The 24,146-nt window shown below is 39.5% G+C and overlaps 1 pseudogene; it reads left to right on the plus strand.

Annotated features, from left to right (window-relative positions):
• Nucleotides 1–22,473, plus strand: part of LOC140614393 (farnesyl pyrophosphate synthase-like) — a 41,403-nt pseudogene extending 18,930 nt beyond the window's left edge.
• Nucleotides 22,474–24,146: the final 1,673 nt, after the last annotated feature.

Raw genomic sequence — 24,146 nt, forward strand, 5'->3', positions numbered from 1 at the left:
TGTATTTGAAAGCAGACTGGAAAAGGTAAAAAGCGCCACTGGCCACTGAATAATTTGGCAGCTTTAGATTTTCATTCTAGGTTGAGCATAGCCCTTGGAGATCATATTCGAAGAGTAAGAGGACACTGCAGCCTGAGGGGGCAGGCGGGGAAAGGCCCTCCCTGTCGTCACCTCCTGCCTTTGCAGTCATTGGAGGGGAGGACGAGTGGGAAAACGCTGCACATAGCACTGCACTCCATATGGGCTGGCACATTCCAGTACTGGTCTGGCTGATTGGATGTCTAAAAGCAAAGAAAATGGGTAAATTGCTTATTTCAAATGGAACTGAGGTTTGGTGGAGTTTTTTCTCATCATGTTCCTTACGAGGACCAGGAAAATCTTGACAATTAAACAAGAGTGAGCAGGTGGGAGGAAGAACTAAAAGTGGAGTGAAGTTTTGACTTTTCTGAACCCTTCAGGTTGAGATTTTGCTGTGGGCTTTGGGCTTTGCAGGCTGGCACATCATCAAGGAGCCACCAGATGGCATGTGAGCAGTATCACCTATGGCCACTCCCAGGTGAGGCAGGTGCTCCTGGAACCTGTCCTTGTCGCCAGGGCACTGTGTTGGTTGGTCCTGAGGAGCCAGCTTGGCTCTAATCAGGGAATGACCTCAGTGTAACAAAGCACAACCATGCATAGGTCTGATCCCTGCTTCCTGACCCTGTACCTGAGGGATCTGTGTTGAATTGGCTTCTGAAAAATGCTTTCCTTGACAATCTGGGTTTGGTATCTTTCTCATTTTCTGCCCTGCGAGGTTTAGTCTCTCAAAATAGGATATTTCTGTCAGACAAGATAAGGATTGTGTTACTGTAACAAGATGTTCTTGCTCCTGGCAATGAAAAGCTTCATGGATAAGCTCTGAGGTGTGTAGTCCTGCCCCAATCCTTAACTAGACTCTGACGGTCAAGGTGAGGGGATGTGGATGGATAGACCCAGATATGGGCTGGAGCTTGGGCAAGGGGCCAGGGAAGGATGAGCTGAGCCTGTGGGGGGTCAGAGGACAGGGCAGTTAAATGGGAAAAGGTTCAGATTCCAGTAACCAAAGGCTGGGGTGCAGCTGTGGGAGGGGCTCATGCACATACTCTGCAAACATGTGAAAGAACACTTTTATACTTTGACAGGGCCCATATTTTATATTTTTATATTTTATATATACTTTGACAGGGCCCATATTTTATATTTTTATATTTTATATATACTTTGACAGGGTCCATATTTTTATATATTTTTATATATGCCTTAAAAGACTAAATAAAAACATCATAAATGTTAGAAGAACCTTGTCAAATTGCTACTTTGAAACGTCCTGATTCATTCTATGGGAGGCTCAGGGAAATCTCTTTCTAGATTAACCAGGACACCTGCTGAGTGGCATCTGCTGGGATGTCCTGATGCTGGTGGGCTAGGCACATGGAGCCAGCTGGGGGCTGTGGCCACACTTGAAGGACAAAGCAATCTGGGTTCATTTCTGCCCAAATCTCCATTGGTGAGAAAGAAAAAGTTTGTTAGGGTTTGAATGTCTGTTCTGGAGATAACTACCTCTTTCTCTCTCTCAACAGCTAACAGCCCCGATTCCTGGCTTAGGGAAGCAATATATGCTTATGGCTACTTTGTCCAAACTTGCCTGGAACTAACTGTCATGAAAAGGAGATAAGATCTCAGGCTGAAATGTTCAAATTGTACAATTTTTTTCCCTAATAACAGAGTTGTTGACAGTTATGAGGTTTATACTATTTTAACCTCCTAAAATAGCTAAGGGTCAGCCAACATTTTAAAATCATAGTGTTAAATGTGCCCAAGACACACTACTGGTTATGGGTTCAGAAATATGAGTTTTTATACATTGAAGAATATAGATTTGTTATAAAAGGAATTCTGTTTATATGATGATAATGTGTTTTTATCCCTGCATACTACAAAACCTTAGAAACATTTAGATTTGAAAGGTGTTGCTGGGGTACACATGTCTGTGTGTGTGTCTAAAGGAGTCTAAAGTTTTGGGTCTTAGAATGTTTACTTTTCTAGAGCAGTTTTTGTTTGGGGGGGCCAGCTCCCAGGATTGGTTGAAAGTTTCTCAGAATCTTCTAGAATGCTTCTAATCTATAGGAAAAGGCATAGCTTCTTCTAGGTTAGGGAGAGTTAGGCCAGGTCAAATTCATAGGAGGAATGTGTGCATATTATCCTACCTAGAGCCATGCCTTTTTTACAGCTGTTGCCAGCACCATCCTGCCTTCCCTTTCACAAGAAGAAGAGAAACATGATCCTTAACTTTAGCTTCATGGGTGCCCATGGTTGTCTATGAATTGACTAGTCTTGACAACATTGACTGAATTTTGGGGGGAGAGAAGCATGGTGAGTGCATCAGTCAGCTATCACGTGTAACAAGCAACCACAAACAAATCTCAGTGGCATAGAAAAAAAAAAGCATTTATTAGGCTCATGCATCTGTGGGTCAGTTATATGCCTTTGTTGATCTCAGGCTGACTTGTTTATGCATCACGAGTTGGCTGGAGGTTGTCTGATCAAAGTGGGGCATGGCTGAGCCATTTGGCTTTGCCTGTGAGGACTGGGGAAGCTCCAGTTCTCACTCAAGTTTGTGGGTCTCAGGCAGTGTGTCTCATCCTCTCTAGACCAACAGCCCACCCATGTCTTTGTCATGCAAAGGCAGAAGTTCCAGAGGGAGGCCCCCCCCCCAAAAAAAAGCTAGCTTTGTGTCTCATCTCCTAAGATCCCATTGGTGAAAGCAAGTTTTATAGCTCATCTCAAAGTTAAGGGATGGAGAAATGCACTCACTCACGCATACATGGGAAAACTGGGAAAGGGTGTGGATATAGCAAGGTGTAAAAAATTGGCCCCCAAAATGTAATCTACTATATTGTGTATGAGGCGCTTCTCAGTATTGCATAGAAAGCATCACTGGTCCCGCGTCACCCTAAGCATAGCCTCAATTTTAAAGGGATTCTTTTCTTTACCTTCCTCTGTAACTTTTTACAGCCCTCCTCTGCTCAGTCCTCAATTACATCTTAAATGTGTCCACATTTGCCTAGGTAGCCAGTCTCTCATGTTTGTTTCCCCAAGCTCTACCCTTGTTTTGTGTGGAATGCAGGTTCTGCTTCCTCTAAGCAGCTCCCCCCAAAGACAGACCTCCCCTTCAGAACTTATATTATCACCGCCCTTTGTGGCTGCTGCTCTGGGCTTGTAGCCCCTGGAGGGATGCACAGATCTACTGCACCTCTAAATTCCCAACATCCCACCTGCACGCTGCCCAGCATGCAGCAGGTATGTTCAGTAAGTTTTCTTTTTGACTAGGAGCTGGGAGTGGAAAAGGAAGGAGAAAGAAAAGCTGGGAGGAGCCAGAGCTTCTGCCTCATTCAGCTGTCAGGGCTCTCTCTACTCCTTCACTCTCAGGCTGGAGTTAGAATACAGCTGAGACAGAGTAAATAACTGGATCAGTCCCAGAACACCCTCAGATCGCTCAGGCTTCGTCTTCAACACCTGATTCTCATTGATTTTCCTCTATTCGTTCACTCAGGATTGATTAGGCGATAGCACAATCTGCTCGTATCAGCTGGGTAATAAAATAAGCGCTTATGAGTTGTGAAACCATCTTCTCATAGCCTGGATCCCACCCTCTAGGTCTTATCTGAGGAGGACTGTTCTTGTGACTCCCTCTCCAGGGATGCCTTTATATGTTAAATCAAGGTCCAATTCCAATTCACCCTCTTCATGAACCCTAAATTCTAGTTGGAGAGCTCAAGTAAAATCCTGGCTCCAGCACTCCAAGGAAATCACTTCATTGCTTTGACTCTTAGATTCTTCATCTGTAAAGCGAAACAAATGTTTAGAGGCTTAAGTGAGATGATGTGCAAAGTGTTTAAGACAGGCATCAAACACACTGTACTTGGAAAAAAAAAACCCACACCACATCCTTTTATTATGAAGATTTTAGATATGGAACATTTCACAGAAAGAAACACACTTACATATACCCAGGACATAGCCTTAACAATTAGTAGCTTTTGCCAACCTTGTTTCATCTGTCCTCCCATTTTTTTTTATTATAGTGTAGAATTTTAAGGCAAATTCCAAAGTCATATCATTTTACCCCTAAATACATGTAGCAGCCTTTTGATAAGCATTCCCATATCCTTTATATTTTCCATCCTCCATGGATCTTTGGGTTCCTAAAGCCCTCTGATTTCTACTCAGTATATTTCATAGCCAACCACCTGACTTTGCCATGCTTTTCCATTTGTTTCCCAAGGGAAATTGCAAACAAGAGATGAAGGATTTTGTTTTGCTTTGCCTCTGTGTTCAGCTACATATCTATTGTAACAATAATCATGGAGCACAAGACACTGTATTTAAACACAAAATAAACGAGAGTGGGCACCACAGCAGGTGTCGCTGACGCATGGTGAGGATCAAATGGTTGAATCTGCACTTGGAGAATGAACAAGATTAGCTGTGAATTATGTCAGCAGGGTTGGGCTGTTTAATCAGCTCGCTTAGCCCTCAATTGTTGGTTGCTAGCTGAGATAGCGCTACAATGTAATATAAGAGAGGAACTGGAATCCTAGGGCCGTATGAATTCTGTCTCAGAGGTAAAATAATATAATTCATTCAGGGTAATAAGCTGATAGAGGTCAGGCTGGTGTAGGCACTTGAATCTTTTGCTTTGGATTTACTTCTGTGCTCTTTGGAGTTTGGGCATTCTCAGAGGAGTCTTACAAGCTAACTGAGGTCATGATGTAGGGGAAGCTCTGGGCTTCATCTCTGCTATATGTTCCCCATAATATTTCCTCTGAAGAGAAAAAGGGTTTCATGTCGAGCAGGAGTTTCCAAATCACTGCTCCACAGGGTCTTGCACATTTCTTAAGATGGTCAGTAGTAGCAGATAATCTCCAAAACCCATTCTGCAATTTGATAAAGTGAGAAGTGGGGCTTAACACATTCCCTGTTGTTTACAGTATCATAGAAACACATCTAGGAGAGGTAAGCAGAAATGTGTCCCTGGCAGAAAAATTTAGCAGTGTTGTTTTTTTAACATTGAGAGAAATACCATATGACCCCAGTTCAACATTTCTAACCTCTCTGAGTCTCAGTTTCTGCATCTGTAAAATGTGGATTATCACTAGCAGGGTAGGACACTGCACAACATCCTCTTGGACCTCCTGGTATCAGCACACCTCTGGTGGACAGTTCCACAGACTTGGTCAAGAGTCCCCAGGAACGCATTAGAGAGCATAACTCAAGATGCCTCTCCGTTTTGCTGTCCCTGGGATTCCTCTGAAGCTGTGGGAGGCTGCCCAACTTTATGAAGACATCATCCAAAAAATCTGAGGAGTTAATGTCCTTGGGATGACTCTCAAGTAAAGGAGAATGGGAACCAGCTATTAATTCCTTGGTCCCTTCCGTCTTCTGGCACAATTAATTTTGAGATGTGCTCTATGCAGTTCTGTAGTGTCCACAGTGAGATTGCATCCCAGCTGCCCACAATGGTAATTAATTCAGTAACTCATCTTTTATTGATGTCACTGTCCATCAGCCAAAGACCACAGGATCCCATCCAAAGTTGATTAGTTTGCTGTAACAGAGAGAATACATACCATGGGCAACTGTGAGAGAGTTAAGGAGGTTTTAGTGTATAAGGGTGTGGACTTGTGTTGGATGATTTTGAAAAGGATTTTAAGAAGTGAGTTGTTGCCCACCCCTTCCCGAATTGAGTGCTAAGTTGGGATCTCAGGGCAATTTGATGACTGGGTATTTTAATAATTTTAATCTAAGAGGCAGGACTAACAAATCAGAGCTTCGATTGTTGTTCACAAAGAAGGAAGACTCGCTTACGCCAGAAAAAGGGGATATTTGATTATTTTTGTGGTCACACAGTGTCCTTATCTTTGTGTTCAGTCATAATTATGGAGTGGTCTTGCTTTTATCTTGACCTACCATGAGTGGCCTTATCTGATTCTTTTTGAGAGTCTATGGAAGTTTTTTTTTTTGCTATCAGCAACCAGTTGCCAGCATTCAGTCCTGTTATCCTGCCTGTATTGGTTTTACTTCCTTTCCTGTTTCTCCTCACCCCTCACTGTGCTTCCTGGGATCACTCCTCTAATAAACTGGCTGCAGCCCCATCTCAGCTTTGCCCTCCTGGGGACCCAAAGCAACACAAGACTCTTTAAAGTAACTGGACTTGGGTTCCTGGAATATCTTTAAAAATCGAGAGGCCTGGCTTCTAGAATCTTAAGGCTTTAAAAAAAATACTACAGTAACTGTTACATTATGGGAATCTAGACACAGTTATTTCCTCCTTACCTCAGAAATATTCATTTACTAATGAAGGGCATATAAATTAAAAAAAAGTGAAACATAACCACAGGAATATTTCGCAGTCCTTCCCAATTTCTGTCACCTGCTATCATTGTTATCAGGAAGGAGTCCTCCTGTCATTATGACCTTCAGCCTTAATTCACAGACATTTGACCAGGAGGTACCCTCCCACTTTTCCCCACTGAATTCTTAGCATTCTGTGATATTCATTTGCAGCTGTAGATGTTGATGTTGGACCATCCCCCATGTCCTGCATGTACACATGAGCCACTAATCCCAGTCACAACACAGCCTATTCCTCCACTGGGAGGAAGGCCAGATGCACGCAAAGCAATAGAAAGGGCAGCTATTCAGTGTGTGAGATTATTATTATACATTTTTATAATGAATAGACTTACTTTTTAGTATAGCTCTAGATTTACAGAATAATTAAGCAAGTAGTATACAGAGTTCCATATACTCATTGTTCAACCCTTTTCCCCACCCTTTATCTGGAACACACAGTTCTTGTGTTAGTGTAGCCCATTTGTTACAATCAATGAGCCAATATTGATACATTACTATTAACTATATATATATACTATTAACTATAATCGATAGTTACATTAAGGTTCACTCTTTGTGTCCTATTGTCCTATGGGCTTTGACAAATACATAAAGACATATACCCACCATTACAGTTTCATACAGAATGGTTTCACCATCCTAAATATTGCCTGTGCTTCATCTATTCACACCTACCCTCCCTTCTCCCCTTTCTAAAACCCCTTTGCTCTGTTGTGATGAATGGATTATGAAAGGCAGGACACTAATCTATGACCCTGGAATATTTAACTAGAGTGACTTTGCTTCTTGACCTCTGTTTTGTCAGGAAGGCCAGGCAGGCTCTCTCTATCTATGGCCATCCTGCAGGGCTGTTCAGAGAGTCATCCTGAAGGAAACAATGTGCGCAAAGTGCCCCACACATGGTAAGAGGCTTGGTACAGGTTATCTCTCGCTCCTTCCTCCTTTGTGGCTTAGCTGAGGCTTGACAGTTGGAGAGAAGGGTGAGGCAGCTGTAGACCACCAGGTAATTGCATATTCTTATGATAACTCTTTTCTCTGCCTACATCCCAAGGGGATGAATAACTGGCTTCTCTGGCCCCAGGCAAGAGAGAGATCTGGTGGGAAATTTAATTTTCTTTGTGAGTTTAAAAGAGTCAGAGACCAGGACTTTCATTAATCACCACGAGAACCTTCTGCTGCCCTATTGTTTATGAGCGTCACTTGCTCTGAATTGTCTTCTTGGGGCCAGCCATTCAGAACAGCCTGAATTAACCCCTCAAGATTGGTTCTGACCCACTCTGACACCACCTGCTGAAGGCTGGTTCCCTCCAGCAAGCCCTCACCCACCCCCTGTCACCTTCAGTCTTCCCTGACATTGGAATACTTCTTCCCTGATGCAGAGTCAGTCTTTTGTGACAGGATTTCACAATACAGACGTTTCTCTCTAGCACAAACTTTCATAATGCAGATTGGAAATTATATGATAGATTACTGAGAAAGCTTGGTTTGCAATGTGGAGAGAGATAGTGGTTCTAACATGGTACTTGCTCCATGAATATAGGAAAAAGTTGTTGCCCACAACTCTGTACTTTGTTATGGTGGCTCTGTACTTGGTTTATCCTAGCAGTGATGTATTGGTCAGGGTCCCGCAGAAAACAGATGACACATACAAATATAATTTAGGACTGCTTAATGAGAAGGTGCATGTTTGCAAAAGTGTAGATCAGGTGAAAAGCACCAGGAAGGGATGGTGAGGCACTGAAGAACTCAAATCAGTGGGAAGCCATGATGGGCAAGGGGTGGGAGTGGTAATGGGAATGTGGCAAGCAAGACCTGTAGCTGTCAGAGAGAGGCTGTTTGAAAGGAGCTTGGGTAGAAAAATGCAGACATTTGTTAAAGTGTTGTCTAGCTGGAAGAGAGCAGGAATAAACATTGTAACTTCTCTCCCCTGCCCTTAAGTTGCTTGGTGGCATCTCCATTTGCCAACAGAAGCTAGAGGGAAAAAAAGCCTGGGTGATGCTTTCCACCAAGGTCAGCCATCTGGGGTCAGGGGCAGGGCAGGAAAATGTGGACAAGAGCTGGGGTGCAGCAAGTGGAGAGTATCCAGCATAAATGGATTACAAGCAGGATAAAAGTGATAAGAATGTGTTAGGAGACCAGGGCTACTAAATGAACTAGTGGTGAAAAGAAAACATGGGCAATAATGTTGCCCAACAGCCATGTGAAATAAATATCTACTAAATGAGCTCAATGGTGTTTGATTTTGCAACTATAACATATAACTACAAAGAAAAACTGTTATTTAAAATATCTACAGGAAAAAAAACCTCATGAATTGAAAATTCTCTTAGCCCAAAATTCTCATAGCCCATGGTGTATGATCCTTTTCACCACCTCCACCGGTACAGTCACAAAGGTAAGGAGTATATTTTTATCATAGTAAAAAACAAATAACATACATTTACTCTCTTAACAATTTTTATGTGTGCAGTACAGTATAGTTAACTATATGCATATTGTTGTACACCAAATCTGTAGAAATTTTCCATCTAGCATGACTGAATCTTTATACTATTAAGCAACAACTCCCCATTTCTCTCTCTGTAGCCTCTAACAACCACTATTCTGCTCTCTCAGAATTTGACTATTCTAGATACTTCATATAAGTGGAATCATATCATATTTGTCTTTTTGTGATTAGCTTATTTCACTTAGCCTAATGACCTCAAGGCTCATATCTGTGTTATAGTGTATACAATCTAGGAAAGAGATAATTTTACTTGATTTCTTTCCAATATGGATAGATGTTATTTCTTTTTCTTACCTAGCTGATATATCTAGGATTTCTAGTATTATGTTGAATGAAAGTGGCAAGGGTCAGCACCCTTACTTTGTTCCTGATCTTAGAGGAAAATTTTTTAGTTTTTCAACATTGCATGTAGTGTTAGCTGTGGGATTTTCATATGTAGCATTTATTATGTTGGGGTAATTTTCTTCTTTTCCTAGGTTGTTGGGTGTTTTTATCATAAAAAAGTGTTGAATTTTGTCAAATGCTTTTTCTGCATAATTGTGATGATCTTGTGATTTTTGCCCTTCATTTATTAATGTGGTGTATTACACTCATTGTTTTGTATATGTTGAACCGTACCTGAATCCCAGAGATAAATTCCAGTTGGTCATGGTGTGTGATCCTTTAAAGTGCTGTTAATTTTAGTTTGCTAGGATTTTGTTGAGGACTTATGCACCAATATTCATCAGGGATATGGGTAGTAGTATATTTCCCCCCCTGTATCTTTGTTTGGCTTTGGTTATCAGGGTAATGCTGGCCTCATAAAATGAGTTTAGAAGTATGCCATCTTCAATTTTTAAAAAGAGTCTGAGAAAAATTTTAATATAGGCATTTACTGCTATACATTTCTCTCTTAGAACTGCTTTTGTTGTATTCTATTAGTGTTGGTATGTTGTGCTTTTTTTTTTTTTGTCTTGGATATTTTCCAATTTCCTTTGTGATTTCTTCCTTAACCCATTTGTTTTTCAAGAATGTGTTGTTTAACCTCCATGTATTTGTGAAATTTCCAGTTTTCCTACTGCTATTCATTTCTTGTTTCATTCCATTGTGGTTGGAAAGATACTTGGTACGATTTCAATCCTACATTTGTTAAGACTTGTTTTTTGGCCCAACATGTGATCTCTCTGGAGACTATTCCATGTGCACTTGAGAGGAATGTGGTGCTGCTGGTGCATATTGTGTTCTCTTTATACCTGTAGATCCAATTAGTATTGTTCAAGTCATTTATTTCCTTACCGATCTTCTCTAATGGTTGTTCTATCCATTATTGAAGGTGGGATGCTAAAATTTCCTACTGAAGAAAATACTGGTTTCCTTCATGTATTTGTGACCTATGATTTATGTGCATTCATATTTATAATTGCTGTTTTCCTAGTCCCTTGATCCTTTTATCACTGTATAATGTCCTTTGTCTCTTGTGACTTTTTTGACTTAAAGTCTATTTAGTCTGATGTAAGTATGGCCTCTGCTCTCTTCTGGTTCCATTTGCACAAGAAACCTTTTTCCATCTTTTCATTTCAGCCTGTGTGTCTTTACATCTAATGTGAGTCTCTTGAAGATGGCATATAGTTTTATCTTATTTGTTTGTTTACTTCTATTTCTTTTGATTGGGTACTTTAATCCATTCACATTTAAAAAAAAAGATTTTATTTATTTATTCATGAGAGACACAGAGAGAGGCGGAGACATAGAGGGAGAAGCAGGGTCCCCACGGGGAGCCTGATGGGTGTGATTCAATCCCAAGGCTCCACCATCAAGACCTGAACCAAAGCAGATGCTCAACACTGAGACACCGAGGCTCCCCAATCCATTTACATTTAAAGTAATTACTGTTAAGGCAGGACTTATTACTGTCATTTGGTTAATTGATTTCTGTCTTTCTTGTAGTTATTTTTTTCCTTTTTTTTTTCCTCTGCTGCCTTTTTTTACGTCTCACTATTTTTTTTTTGACATTGATATGCTTTGATTTCTTTCTCATTTCCTTTTCTGTATTTTCTTTAAGTATTTTCTTTGTGATTACCATGGAGCTTATGTAAAACATCTTATAACAATCAATTTTAAGCTAATAACAATTTAACTCCAATTGTATACAATAATTTTTCTTTTCTTTTTTTCTTTTTTCTTTTTTCGATTTGTCTTTTACATCTCCTTAACCCACCTTATGTTATTGATGTCACAAATTAGATCTTTATATATTGTACATCCATTACATAGTTTTCGATTTATAGTTTTTTGAATATTTTTGTCTTTTAGACTCTATACCAGAATTGAAAGTACTTTATGGACCACCATTTCAGTGTTACAGTCTTTTTTATTTAGCTGTATATTTCTCTTTACCTGTGAGCTTCACTTTTCATATGTTTTTGTTTTGGTATTTACTATTTTTTTCATTTCAATTTGTAGGATTCCTTTTACCATTAAAGGTAAGTCTGGTGGTGATGAACTTCTTCAGCTTTTATTTATCTGGGAAAGTATTCTCCTATGTTTTCAAAGGATAATAAAATCATTTTTTTCAAAGGACAGCTATTTCATACTTTGGGTTATAATCTAATACAACTTAATTTTGTTTCTCAAATTGTTCCTGCTTGAGCTATTAAGAGCTCTTTCAGTTGGCTCTTGTGTCCTTTTCACACATTCCCATCATTGTGAGTTTGTTTAAGTGTTGTCTCACTTCCTGACACTACAAGATACTCCAGGCTCATCTTGTATATTTCCTACCCCAGTCCTTGAATCAGCCCCTTCTCCAAGGAGCCCTGGTTTGTTTTATGGGAGAATGATAGTAGAGACCAAGATCTGGGTGCTGGGTGTGCTAGTTGCTATTGGGATGTCATTGCTATGTCTTCTAAGCTGACAGAGCAAGAAGATGTATGTGTATATATTAACCCATCTATATACATACCCATACATATTTCTGTATGTAACAATCCGTATATATATTAGGCTAAAATAACTTTATACTGATGTCTTCAACTGTACTCTATAACTACATGGATCATTCCAGCCTCCTTTGTAATCTTATCTGTAACTTCCCACTCCAACAGTGAGAAAACTAACTTCCACCATCTGCCATCCATTTACTTAATTGTTCAATTCCAGTATATATGTATGCAGTATCAGAATTGTTAACTCATTATTCTCGTGGGAAACTATTAACCAGAGTACAGTGCTGAAGTACAATTTTTTTTTTTTTGCCTTTAGTTTTACATACTCTACTCATTTCCAAAGACACTTAGATCAACGTCCTCCCTTGCCCTCCCAAATCCCTTTAGTGAAGTTATTTCTTAAATTTGTAAATACAGTTAGGTTACTTTTACTACATTCTGCTTTCCATTATAGGATTCTCTTGACCTCCCAAATAATTTTTAAAATTTACATACATTAAACTTCACTCTGTGTTGTAAAGTTCAGTGGATTTTCGATGAATACAGAGTCATGTGTCCACCATTACAGTGTCATACAGAATAGTTCCACTGCCCTAAAAATTCCCTGTGCTTCACTTATTCATTCCTCCTCACAGTATGATGAGGATGATGATGTAGATCTATTTCTATACTTTTTATTCTTTCCCTAAGATCTATAGCTACATATATATATATATTTTTTTTCTTTTCTTTTCCAATACCAATAACATGAGTGGAATCTTCCAAAGTGTGAATATGAATCTCTCTCCATTTATTTAGATCTTTCATTTCTTTGGTTAGAGTTTCATAACTTTTCTGCATAGGTAATACATATTTTGTTAGATTTATACCTACATATTTCATTTTGTTGGGTGTAATGTGATAGTATTATGTATTCAATTTGAAATTCGAATTTTCATTGCTGTATGCGACATGGGTTTTTTTTTTTAAATTTATTTTTTATTGGTGTTCAATTTACTAACATACAGACTAACACCCAGTGCCCGTCACCCATTCACTCCCACCCCCCGCCCTCCTCCCCTTCTACCACCCCTAGTTCGTTTCCCAGAGTTAGCAGTCTTTACGTTCTGTCTCCCTTTCTGATATTTCCCACACATTTCTTCTCCCTTCCCTTATTTTCCCTTTCACTATTATTTATATTCCCCAAATGAATGAGAACATATAATGTTTGTCCTTCTCCGATTGACTTACTTCACTCAGCATAATACCCTCCAGTTCCATCCACGTTGAAGCAAATGGTGGGTATTTGTCATTTCTAATAGCTGAGTAATATTCCATTGTATACATAAACCACATCTTCTTTATCCATTCATCTTTCGTTGGACACGGAGGCTCCTTCCACAGTTTGGCTATCGTGGCCATTGCTGCTATAAACATCGGGGTGCAGGTGTCCCGGCATTTCATTGCATCTGTATCTTTGGGGTAAATCCCCAACAGTGCAATTGCTGGGTCGCAGGGCAGGTATATTTTTAACTGTTTGAGGAGCCTCCACACAGTTTTCCAGAGTGGCTGCACCAGTTCACATTCCCACCAACAGTGTAAGAGGGTTCCCTTTTCTCCGCATCCTCTCCAACATTTGTTGTTTCCTGCCTTGTTAATTTTCCCCATTCTCACTGGTGTGAGGTGGTATCTCATTGTAGTTTTGATTTGTATTTCCCTGATGGCAAGTGATGCAGAGCATTTTCTCATATGCATGTTGGCCATGTCTATGTCTTCCTCTGTGAGATTTCTGTTCATGTCTTTTGCCCATTTCATGATTGGATTGTTTGTTTCTTTGGTGTTGAGTTTAATAAGTTCTTTATAGATCTTGGAAACTAGCCCTTTATCTGATATGTCATTTGCAAATATCTTCTCCCATTCTGTAGGTTGTCTTTGAGTTTTGTTGACTGTATCCTTTGCTGTGCAGAAGCTTCTTATCTTGATGAAGTCCCAATAGTTCATTTTTGCTTTTGTTTCTTTTGCCTTCGTGGATGTATCTTGCAGGAAGTTACTGTGGCCGAGTACAAAAAGGGTGTTGCCTGTGTTCTTCTCTAGGATTTTGATGGAATCTTGTCTCACATTTAGATCTTTCCTCCATTTTGAGTTTATCTTTGTGTATGGTGAAAGAGAGTGGTCTAGTTTCATTCTTCTGCATGTGGATGTCCAATTTTCCCAGCACCATTTATTGAAGAGACTGTCTTTCTTCCAATGGATAGTCTTTCCTCCTTTATCGAATATTAGTTGCGCGACATGGGTTTTGATTCCAGCCCAACCCATGCTTTTCCCATTGAATCTTGCCATCTTTGGACAGGACCAGGGGGTAAAAGAGGATAGTGACATTTGATGTTTTCAATGTTATTGAAGAAAGAGAAAGCCTAGTACCTTCCTTCTCTGAACTTTTGGAAGGCAGCCTAACTTTGGACCTTATGTTCCCCTTTGTAGAGAATTGGTTCTTTTGTCACTTTCTGATCTGGATTGGTAGAGATTTTTCCCCTTAATAGTTATGAATGATACAGAACCTTAACTCTACATGGAGTAGAGTAGCAGGCTCATTGGCTATATCTGGATTCTCTTCTCAGGCCCCAAATTTTGCACTCAAAATTCACTCAGCTTGTCTTTCCGTTGGAAATGCCACTGAGGCTTACGTAGGCTTATAACATTTAATTTTAGATTCCTTTCTACAAAAAGAAACATTGGAATGGGGTCTTGGGTCTCCAGAAACAGACCTCAAGATAAGGATTCACAAACAGATGATTTATGAAGGAACTTCTCTGGGCAGAAGGAGGAGAGAGTATGGGAAGCCAAGCAAAAGTGTGATTTCAGAGGATATCCTGCCTTAGCTTAATTCTGAGGAGGGTTCTGAGATATAAACGACACAACAGAATGTGTTTATTCTCAAAAAAGGAGCTAGACTTTTTATACCCATCTACCTGTTGGTCATTGGACATGGGCCTTATAGGGAGGATATAAACTCCTGGGAACTTCTGGATTTCTTTACTTATATTGTGGCAATGCAGCTCTGGTAGCTCAAGGGAAGTTCTGTGGAGAGAGACCCCAAGATGTACTGTTAAGAGTGAGGGATGCAGACGTTTTGGAGGGGAATGCCTAACCAGTGGGAATATCCAGGGGTTCTGGGTGGAGCATGCCAGGAAAAGTCCCCTTAGTCTTATGTGCCAAGAGTGCATGGTGGTTAGGGGCAGTTTTAGCAAGATTTTACACTGTGGCAGTCCTTCCCATTTTTATTTCTTTCTCCTGATCTGAGGTGCCCACAGTCCCTTTCCTTCCTAATACTTAATATAGAAAAGACACTTTTACAATGCTTTTGCATTTTCCTCTGGAGAGAGACCATCAGTCCGCTGCATCCTTTATTTACAAGGTCATGGAGCTTCCTGTTTCACTTCTCACTGTGTCAGAGCCCAACATTGTAGCAAATAAGCATACTCTTTGTTTCAAAAAATATATATATTTACTGGAAATATGCACAAAATACATTATAAATGTATTTTTACTGGAAGGTAGTTATTTAGTTTTTTTGATGCAGTTTGATATCATTTTACTTTTAATTATCATGTCTTTCAGGAGACTGGGAGAGAAAGTAATATTCAAATGGGCCTAAACTTCAAATGAGGTTAATAATGAGCTCCTTCTTATTATATCTTGACCTTTCTATATCGTATTTGCATTAATGTGACTCATTTAAATGGGACACATTTCCCTTAAAATAGTCATAATTTGCAGTGATACCATTGGTAAGTTTATTAGTGATTTTGATGATGAGAAGAAAACATCATTGGCCAATTCTAGAAGCTAAAGTTAGTAGCTGTAGGCAGTGGACATGTGACTCCTCTTTTGTCTGGGGTGAGGGTAAAGATGAGGCAAGACCTTTATCCATTCTTCCTTTCTTCCATTCCTTCTTCCATTCCCTTCTTCCATCTGCTCTTCCTTCCTACATGTAGACAGGACATTGACAGAAGTTATGGGCTCACCCTTTCATCCCACACTCTCCTCCAGCCCAATGTAGTTCATGTCAGTAATTCATTTTTGGCAACTGCCTTTGTACTATTTCAGCTTGCTTGTCCCCACCATTCTGGATGTTTCAGGTGTCTTGCAGCAGCTAAAACAAACACAAATTAACATGTGTGTATGTTATCCCGGCACAATTAATGAAAAGAATGATTGTTATCTTAAGGACTTGTCAGGACAATATAGGTCAGCTTAAGACTCTTTTTGTTTTCTTTTAAGAAATCAGACCTTATGCCAAAACTCTGCCAATAAGCACTTCTCAAAAGGCAGTTTAAATGAGTATCCATTGAGGAATAATAGGCTTTTACATTCCCTTGAAGCTAAGGTTAGTAATGCCACATTATTAAAATCTGTGTTAAATAGGTACCTAATCTAATTAAATTTTTCTGTCTTACATTTCCTACTATTCTTACTCATAATGCGTAGTTGCAAGCTGATATACACAGGAACAGGGTTCATGCAGGATTGAGGGGTTTCATGAGATATGGAAATTCAGTGCTAAAACCAGGAAATTCTCAGGCAAGCCAGGACTAAATGGTCAAGTTGGATCACACAACACATTGATGTGCATGCAAACTGTATACCAACCCTAACATACAGGCTTCTGAGTTCATCCTGACTCTATTGCTGTGGACTATTGGTGATTCCATTCTTTTTTTTTTTTAAAGATTGAATTTATCTTTTTCATGAGAGACAAAGAGAGGCAGAGACATAGGCAGAGGGAGAAGCAGGCTCCTCGCAGGGAGCCCGATGTGGGATTTGATCCCTGGACTGGGATCATCCCCTGAGCTGAAGGCTTATGTCTGCTGAACTGCTGAGTCACCCAAGCGCCCTGGTGACTCCATTCTTCCCCTACTTCTGTGTGTTCGGTCTACTGTCAAACCTTTTTATGAGAAGGTTCCAGATTTACTCACATCATATTCAAATGTGGAAAGATGGTTCTAGCAGAAGAGGTTAAGATCTATGAAGATTGGAGTGAAGGTTTTGGAGTATTCTTCAGTCTCACTGATAAATTTCCTCTTCCCCTGCCTCTTAGGTAGGCACAACTAGGGTAGCCTGCCTTGTGAGTCAGCAACCTCCCTATTGTTAGGATGTTTTAGGATCAGGGGAGCTACAGGGCTCCTTTTTTTTGCCCTACTACTGTGAAAGTACTTTGACCTTAGCAGTGTATTTGTTATCATTAATATAGAATCTTCATTTCTCATTATCTGTAAGCTGGTAATGGATGAGTGGTTTTAAATTCTTTTCTGATGGAATGAAAGTATAAAGTTTCACATTTCCTAGAGAATAATTTCACAAAGCCATTCCTGTAAGAGGCACGTTTTTACAGTTAGTTGAATTTACTATCCCAGTAAAGACAGTTAAAAATATTTTTCAGGAGATATTCACCCTTCTACCTGTTACTACCTAGCTGCTAAAACTATAGATTTACATCTGGCATCTTTTGTTCCCCTGGTTTTTACATGTTTAGCTTTCTCTTTTGATAATAGCACCTTTAAAGAAAATGGTATATGGATTTTGGATATAAAAATGAGAACTGTGATTACTCCTAGTAATCTCTATGTTTCAAATGCAAACAGGAGATACGGAAAAAATCTGTTCTTTTGTCTTCTTTGGCTCTAGAGACATTTGCTATTCCTTTTAAGAGCTTTTTTCTCTTCCCTCAAAAGTTCAATATTTGTAACTGCAAAAATCAGAAAGGGTGATTATTAACTACTATTTGAATTGAATTACCAGGAGAAACTAAGTTTCTTGAATTTTTTTTTCCTTGATCTTATTCTCTTTGTGTGAATATACTTATTTTAAATTCAAGACTGGGGCCTTGGTTGTCTGTTTGCATAACAAATTGACACACACCTAGAAGGTTAAAGGCAATACCTACTTATCGGCTCACAGGTCTGTAGGTCAGAAGTCTAGTAAGTCAAGGTTGGATTCTCTCCTTGGAGACTCAGAGGTACATTCTTACCTGGAAGCTCTCAGGAAAGAATCAGTCTCCAAGTTTTATTTAAGCCATTGGTAGAATCCAGTTCTTTGTGTTTATAGGACTGAGATCTTGTTTTCTTGCTGGCTATTGGCTGGAGCTCATTCTCAGCAACTAGAGGTTTCTTATAGGTTCTTTTCACATAGTCTTGTTCATCTTCAAGCCAACAGTGGCATGTTGAATCCTCCAGATGTTTGAATCACTGACTTCTTCTGCCATCAGCCAGAGAAAACTCTCTGCTTTTAAAGAACTCATGTAATTAAGAGATGCCCATCTGGACCATGTCCCTTTCTTAAAGATAACTGTGCCATATAACATAACCTGATCATGCGAGCAATTTCTCATCATATCCACAGGTTCTACATACTCACAAAAGGCAGAACTTATATCAGAGCAAATGTCACTTCAGAGTCATCTTAGAATTCTACCAAACAAGATTGGTGATAATGATTAATGATAATGTGGTGATCAGTTTCTTTGTGTATTGAAAAGATGATCTCTTGAATCTTGAATATTATGTTCACTATGCAAAGTATGATAATAAGAATAAAAATGTTTAATTCTTATATAATAGAAAATCCACAGCATGATTATATTCCTTCCATAGAAAAAAGTGAGAAAGAAAGGGAAGATGCAAGGAAAAAAATTGCTGAAGGAATTGTCAGAAAGAAAACCACAGACCTGAGATGGAGTCACTTATGCTAGGCCATGTCCCCAAACCAGGGCCCCTAATACCTAGCCTGAGTGCAGTTTCAACCTCTCCCAGAAATGTAGTCTTAATGAGTCAGTCAGGAATTTTCTGATTAACACTAGTGAGGTAATCTGTCACATGGGCTGTCTATCCTCCAAAGGAAGGTGACATAATCTGTATGATATGACCCTCTGCCCTCATCCCTAATGGGAGGTGACCTTGACTGGAACAATCCTTTCTTTTCTTTTTCTAATAACTCTAGCCCCACCTTCCTTCCTATAAAAACCTTACACTTGTGCAGCTCCTTGGAGCATCTCTCTACTTGCCAGATGAGATGCTGTCCAGTTTATGAATTGTCTAATAAAGTCAATTAGATCTTCAAATTTCTCAGTTGAATTTTTGTTCTTTAATAGAGTAATAGACTTCAAATGATGTAATTCTCCATATTATGCAAAATGATGCATGCCTACTCTGTAGTCTTTGTTCTTATCTCTTTGAGCTGAGAGACAGTGACTTGAATTCTAATCTCTGCACTCACTTCCTAACTATAGGACTCTGGAAAGTCTCCAAGCTTCATTTGGTTCATGAAGATAATCACAGTGCACTTTCCTAAAGACAAACAACCCTGAGGGCCTGTCTGACTCTAAGATTCAGGAAGTTGGTTATGGATGAGACGTGAAGGATTCCCCATTGTGCAGAGTGGAAGTTGCATATTTTAGGATATTTAACAGGTACATATTTGCTTCTTTCAGCTTCTTACCTCATCCCCAAATCTGACTGGCCCTGTCCAGTCATTGCATTACCAATGACTGGCCCTCTTGTTGGGCCTCAGGTAGTTCCCATGGATGGTGGGCCACTCTCCCACTTTCCTTCTAGAAAAGTGAAAACTTCAAATCTCATTGGGATTTTTCTTCTTTTTTGAAATCACATTTATCTTGTAGGCGGAATCTAAACCCAAATCTATTTACAAAGCTATGAATATCTGATGGGCAGGACAGCAAGTTCAGTAGAGGAAGAAAACCTTTCTTAAGCGCCCATCAGTGACATACAAAGCAACCTGGAATGGAGAGTGGGAAAAGAGGTGGGCTTCAGCTTTCCCTCCTTTCATCCACTTTTAACTAGCTTACTCACAGCCTCCAGGGAGCCTATCTCCTCAAATGTTGCACTCTTTCCACAATCTTTTTAGTCTGCAGAGTTTGAACCCTCTGCTGTCTCATCCTCCTCACCAGCTGTGGATCATTCCCTTCCCTTCCCTTCCCTTCCCTTCCCTTCCCTTCCCTTCCCTTCCCTTCCCTTCCTTCCAGATAGAACTCTTGAAGCCAAGGATCCATGAAAATAGGGGAAAGGATGAAAGACAGTCATTTTCTGGTAAAATAGTCAGAGTTTTACACTGCCAATCAAGGGTTAGAGAAATTTCTCTATACCACTTTTTTTTTTTTAATAGAGCCACAGTTTCTTTACTTAGTGTGATTTGAGTTGTACTCTTCTGTTTATATAGATTGGTTTACACCCAGTCCTGTAACTGAGTTGGTTTGGGTTTCTGTTGGGAAGAGTGTGTACATTTCTTTGTTCAATGGCTGTTTCATTGCCTGGGCAAACATCAGCTTTATTCTTCATATCTGTGGTTTAAGTCCTCCTTGCACTTGGAAATGCAATTTTCCTCACATATAAGATTTCATTTCTAAAAAGTTAAGTCCCAATTTGCATGTACCATTGGATGATGCCATTAAATTAGTCAATATTAATAAATCTGGGATGTTCAACTTAAAGCTTTTAAAATTGATCATTGAAGAAAATAGGATCAAAATACTCTGGACTTTTGTTGCTTTCCAAATTGAGATGAGAGTCATAGGGTTCTATATTAATATGTCTATTTGAATTGAAAAATGAAATTAGATTATCTTGATAGAAAGAAACTCTGATTTGATGATTGGTTTGATGTTAGGAGTGGCGTTATTATCAGGTTATGTGGAAATAGTTTACTTGCTGCTACACACTTAGTTATAAAGTAAAAGAATCTCCTCACAAAATATTGCCTTAACACAGTTTAGTTAAAATTAGATATATTGTATTTCCCCAATCCTTTTTGAGTATACTATGTTAAACAAGGTGACTATAAATGAGAGTATCAGGAGTAACAAGATATCATTAACAGTTACTTGACAGGTCCTGATAAAATCCTTTACGTATACATCCTAGAAACTGAAAAAGTGAATAACAGAATGACTGTGTAATAAAATGTTTTACAAAAAAAAATAGTTTCCTATTCTTTGCTTTCAGCAAAATTGAAGGAATGCTAAAATTGTCAGCATATAGATCATTAAAATTAGTTTTAATGGTGGATCACCATGTGATTTTTGGTATAACAAAGATTCAAAGAATTAAATACATTGCTATGAGAATCTCTATAGATATAGCTACGTAAACAAAGTTTCTCAATGCTCTTACCTATAAAAAATGAAAATTAGTTAATAAATTAACGCTGTATCTTGCTGTTTTCATGTTTATAATATTTATGTACAAATATAGGACATATTTTAAAAAATTTCTTCATTAAGAGATGTGTTTTTCATGAAAATTTTATTTATGTTTAACAACTATTTTTCAGTATTGTAATAATATATTTCTGTTTTGATATCAGTTTGCAATAATTATAATGGTAATTCAATCAGAAGAAAGTTTTTAAATCTTAAGTGATCAGTTGAATTTAGACCAAGAGCAGAGCACTTTACTCCTCCCTCAGAATGGAAGCAGCCCAGAAATTGGACCCTCATGCTCAAGAGAAGCAGGATTTCATCCAGCTCTTCTAGATTGTCAAGGTGCTGACCAAGGATGGCCTTGGCTGCCTGAAGACAGGAAATGGAATTGCCTGACTTAAGGAGGTCTTGGAGTACAATATATTGGAGGCAAGTAGCTGTGGGGTTTGACAGTGCTGATAGCTTTTCAGGAGCTGGTGAAGCCAGGGAAGCAGGATTGCTGACAGTCTCCAGCAGGCCCTGACAGTGTGCTGGTGGAACTGCTCTAAGCGTTCTTCCTTGTGTCACATGACATGGATTCATCCCTCACCCGTTGGGGACAGATTTGCTGGTATCAGAACCCAGGCATAGGTTTGGATGCTATCAATAATGTTTTGCTTCTGGAAGCATTTATCTATGCCTGCTGAGTCTCTACTGCTGGGAGCAGGCCTATTACCTGAACTTGATTGAGTTTTGCCTACAGAGATCCTTTTCTTTTTTTTTTTTTTTTAATTTATTTATTCATGAGAGACACAGAGACAGAGAGAGGCAGAGACACAGGCAGAGGGAAAAGCAGGCTCCGTGCAAGGTGCCCAACATGGGACTCCATCCTGGGTCTCCAGGATCACAGCCTGGGCTGAAGGCGGTGCTAAACCCCTGAGCCACCCAGGCTGCCTGCCTACAGAGTTCCTATCAGATTGAGATCGAACAGATCCTGGGCCTCATCACAGGCCCCCAGGGCAATGTGAATCTTGGCAGATTCACTGAAAAGAGGTACAAATCTATTGTCAAGTATAAGATAACTTTCTATTCGTTCTATCTTCCTGTGGCTGCTGCCATGTATATGGCAAGCATAGGCAGGAAGAAAAGCATGCCAATGCCAAGAAGATCCTGCTGGAGATGGGGAAGTTCTCTCAGATCAAGATGATTACCTTGATCTCTTTAGGGACCCTAGTGTGACAGGCAAGATTGACAGAGGCATCCAGGACAACAAATGCAGCTGGCTGGGGGTTCAGTATCTGCAGTGGACCTCTCTAGAACAGCACAAGATCCTTCAGGAAATTTATGGACAAAAGGAGGCTGAGAAGGTGGCCCTGAATTAGGAGCTGACCCTGCCAGCTGTGTTCATGCAGTATGAGGAAGACAAGTTTGGAGTTTGAAGCACTACCATAGATTTATATGACTGGAGGATATACTGCAGATCCTTTGGCACAAAGACCTTTAAAGACCCTAAATTCCCAAGTCCAAGCATTGTTCTACACCTGAAGGTGCATGTGATCTGCTTTCTGGGCTTGCTTCATGATGTCCCACCAAACCTAGAGTTTCATTGCTAAAAAATAGATGAATATAAAACTCCAGTTATGTAGATCTTTACCCCATGATCTACTAACAGTAATACAAAGGCAACATTTGAAAATGAAATCTGGAAAGAGTATAGAGGAATGTCTTAATTTACCTATGAAAGAAAACGTTTAGAATTTTGTAACTGCAAACTATGTCCATTCTTAGAAATTTCTCCATTTTGGATATTAAATGAAACTAGTCCATTTAGAACTGAAGCTCTGAAGGTAGGGTTTGTGATCCCTGGGGCTCTTGTGTGAGCAAAGACCACAGTCTACTCCATGTCCATGATAAACATGTTTCCACTTTCTGGAATAGTTCACTTACATACTAAATTAAGTTTGGACATTTTGTGGAGTAGGATACAAGGTGTATAATAAAATTTAAAAGATATCACACAAGAATTCTAGGAAATTTTGAAATTATGGTAGGTTCTAGCTGCCCTATCTCCAGGATTCATGGGTTAACAGATTTTCTACTACTAAGGAGTCTTTTTTTTTTTTTTTTTTTTTTTTTTTTTTTTTGCTACTAAGGATTCTTCAGTGAAACAATGGAGAAACCTACTTTAAAGGCTTCACCTGTTTAAACTGGTCCTTGTTGCCTTGGGGAAAGGAAGGATCACAGACATCACTAGTGCCTATATTCCATGTTGCACAGATGCATCCCTTGTCATCTGGTCATGCCGCTGTCCTTTTTCCTGAGGCCATTCTACATATGGTATTTAAAAGGAGTTTGTAGAAGTTCTGGAGGGTTTTCTTCTTGGCTGACATTCAAAGGGGAACTTTTTTTGCTTGGATTACAAGGAGGTCGATATCTCATTAACAGTGATGACAGATTGTAGAGGCTGTAAGCCTCATACCAAATGTGAAACAACCAATATGTTTATGAAATCATTTAATCCATAATCACAGCATATAATGAAAGGTGCTGGTGCCTTGGCATTGGCATTTACAAGGCCGACACCATGATATGTTTCTGTGAAGTACAGGTTCAGCGAACTGTGTAATTTATGAGTCATGAGAAAAAAGGATCCATCTGGGCAGTTCTTGAAGCTTGTTGAGGCAAGGTGATGTCTTTAATCAACCTGAGTACAAAAATCACACTATTGAGCTATTTTGCTGTTCTGTGTAAGGCCATGTTCCTTTGGTCCTTACTATTTTCTGAGGGATTTGGGAAGCAGAGGGGGTAACATTCTTTTCAATTTTGCTGCAAAGATGCTATGGGTGTGGTGCAATTATTTTCTTTTGCAATTCAGAGCAACGGAGCTATGACTTGGAGGTCACTACTTGTATGGACCTTGAAAAATTACTAGGGTTACCTTTCATCAGGTGGATTGAGAGCCATAATTTGGCCCTAAACTAGCCTGCAGACAGCATCTGTGAGATTTCTAGGGACTCTGGGCTTTCTCATCATTTTCTGTGGTGGAATGCAACCCTTCTCTGAACTCTGGCCACACTGATCTCTATTTCAATGGGTCATTACTGTGCTCACA

This window comes from Canis lupus, chromosome 22 (assembly GCF_048164855.1).
Source record: "Canis lupus baileyi chromosome 22, mCanLup2.hap1, whole genome shotgun sequence".
NCBI classification, from domain to species: Eukaryota; Metazoa; Chordata; class Mammalia; order Carnivora; family Canidae; genus Canis; species Canis lupus.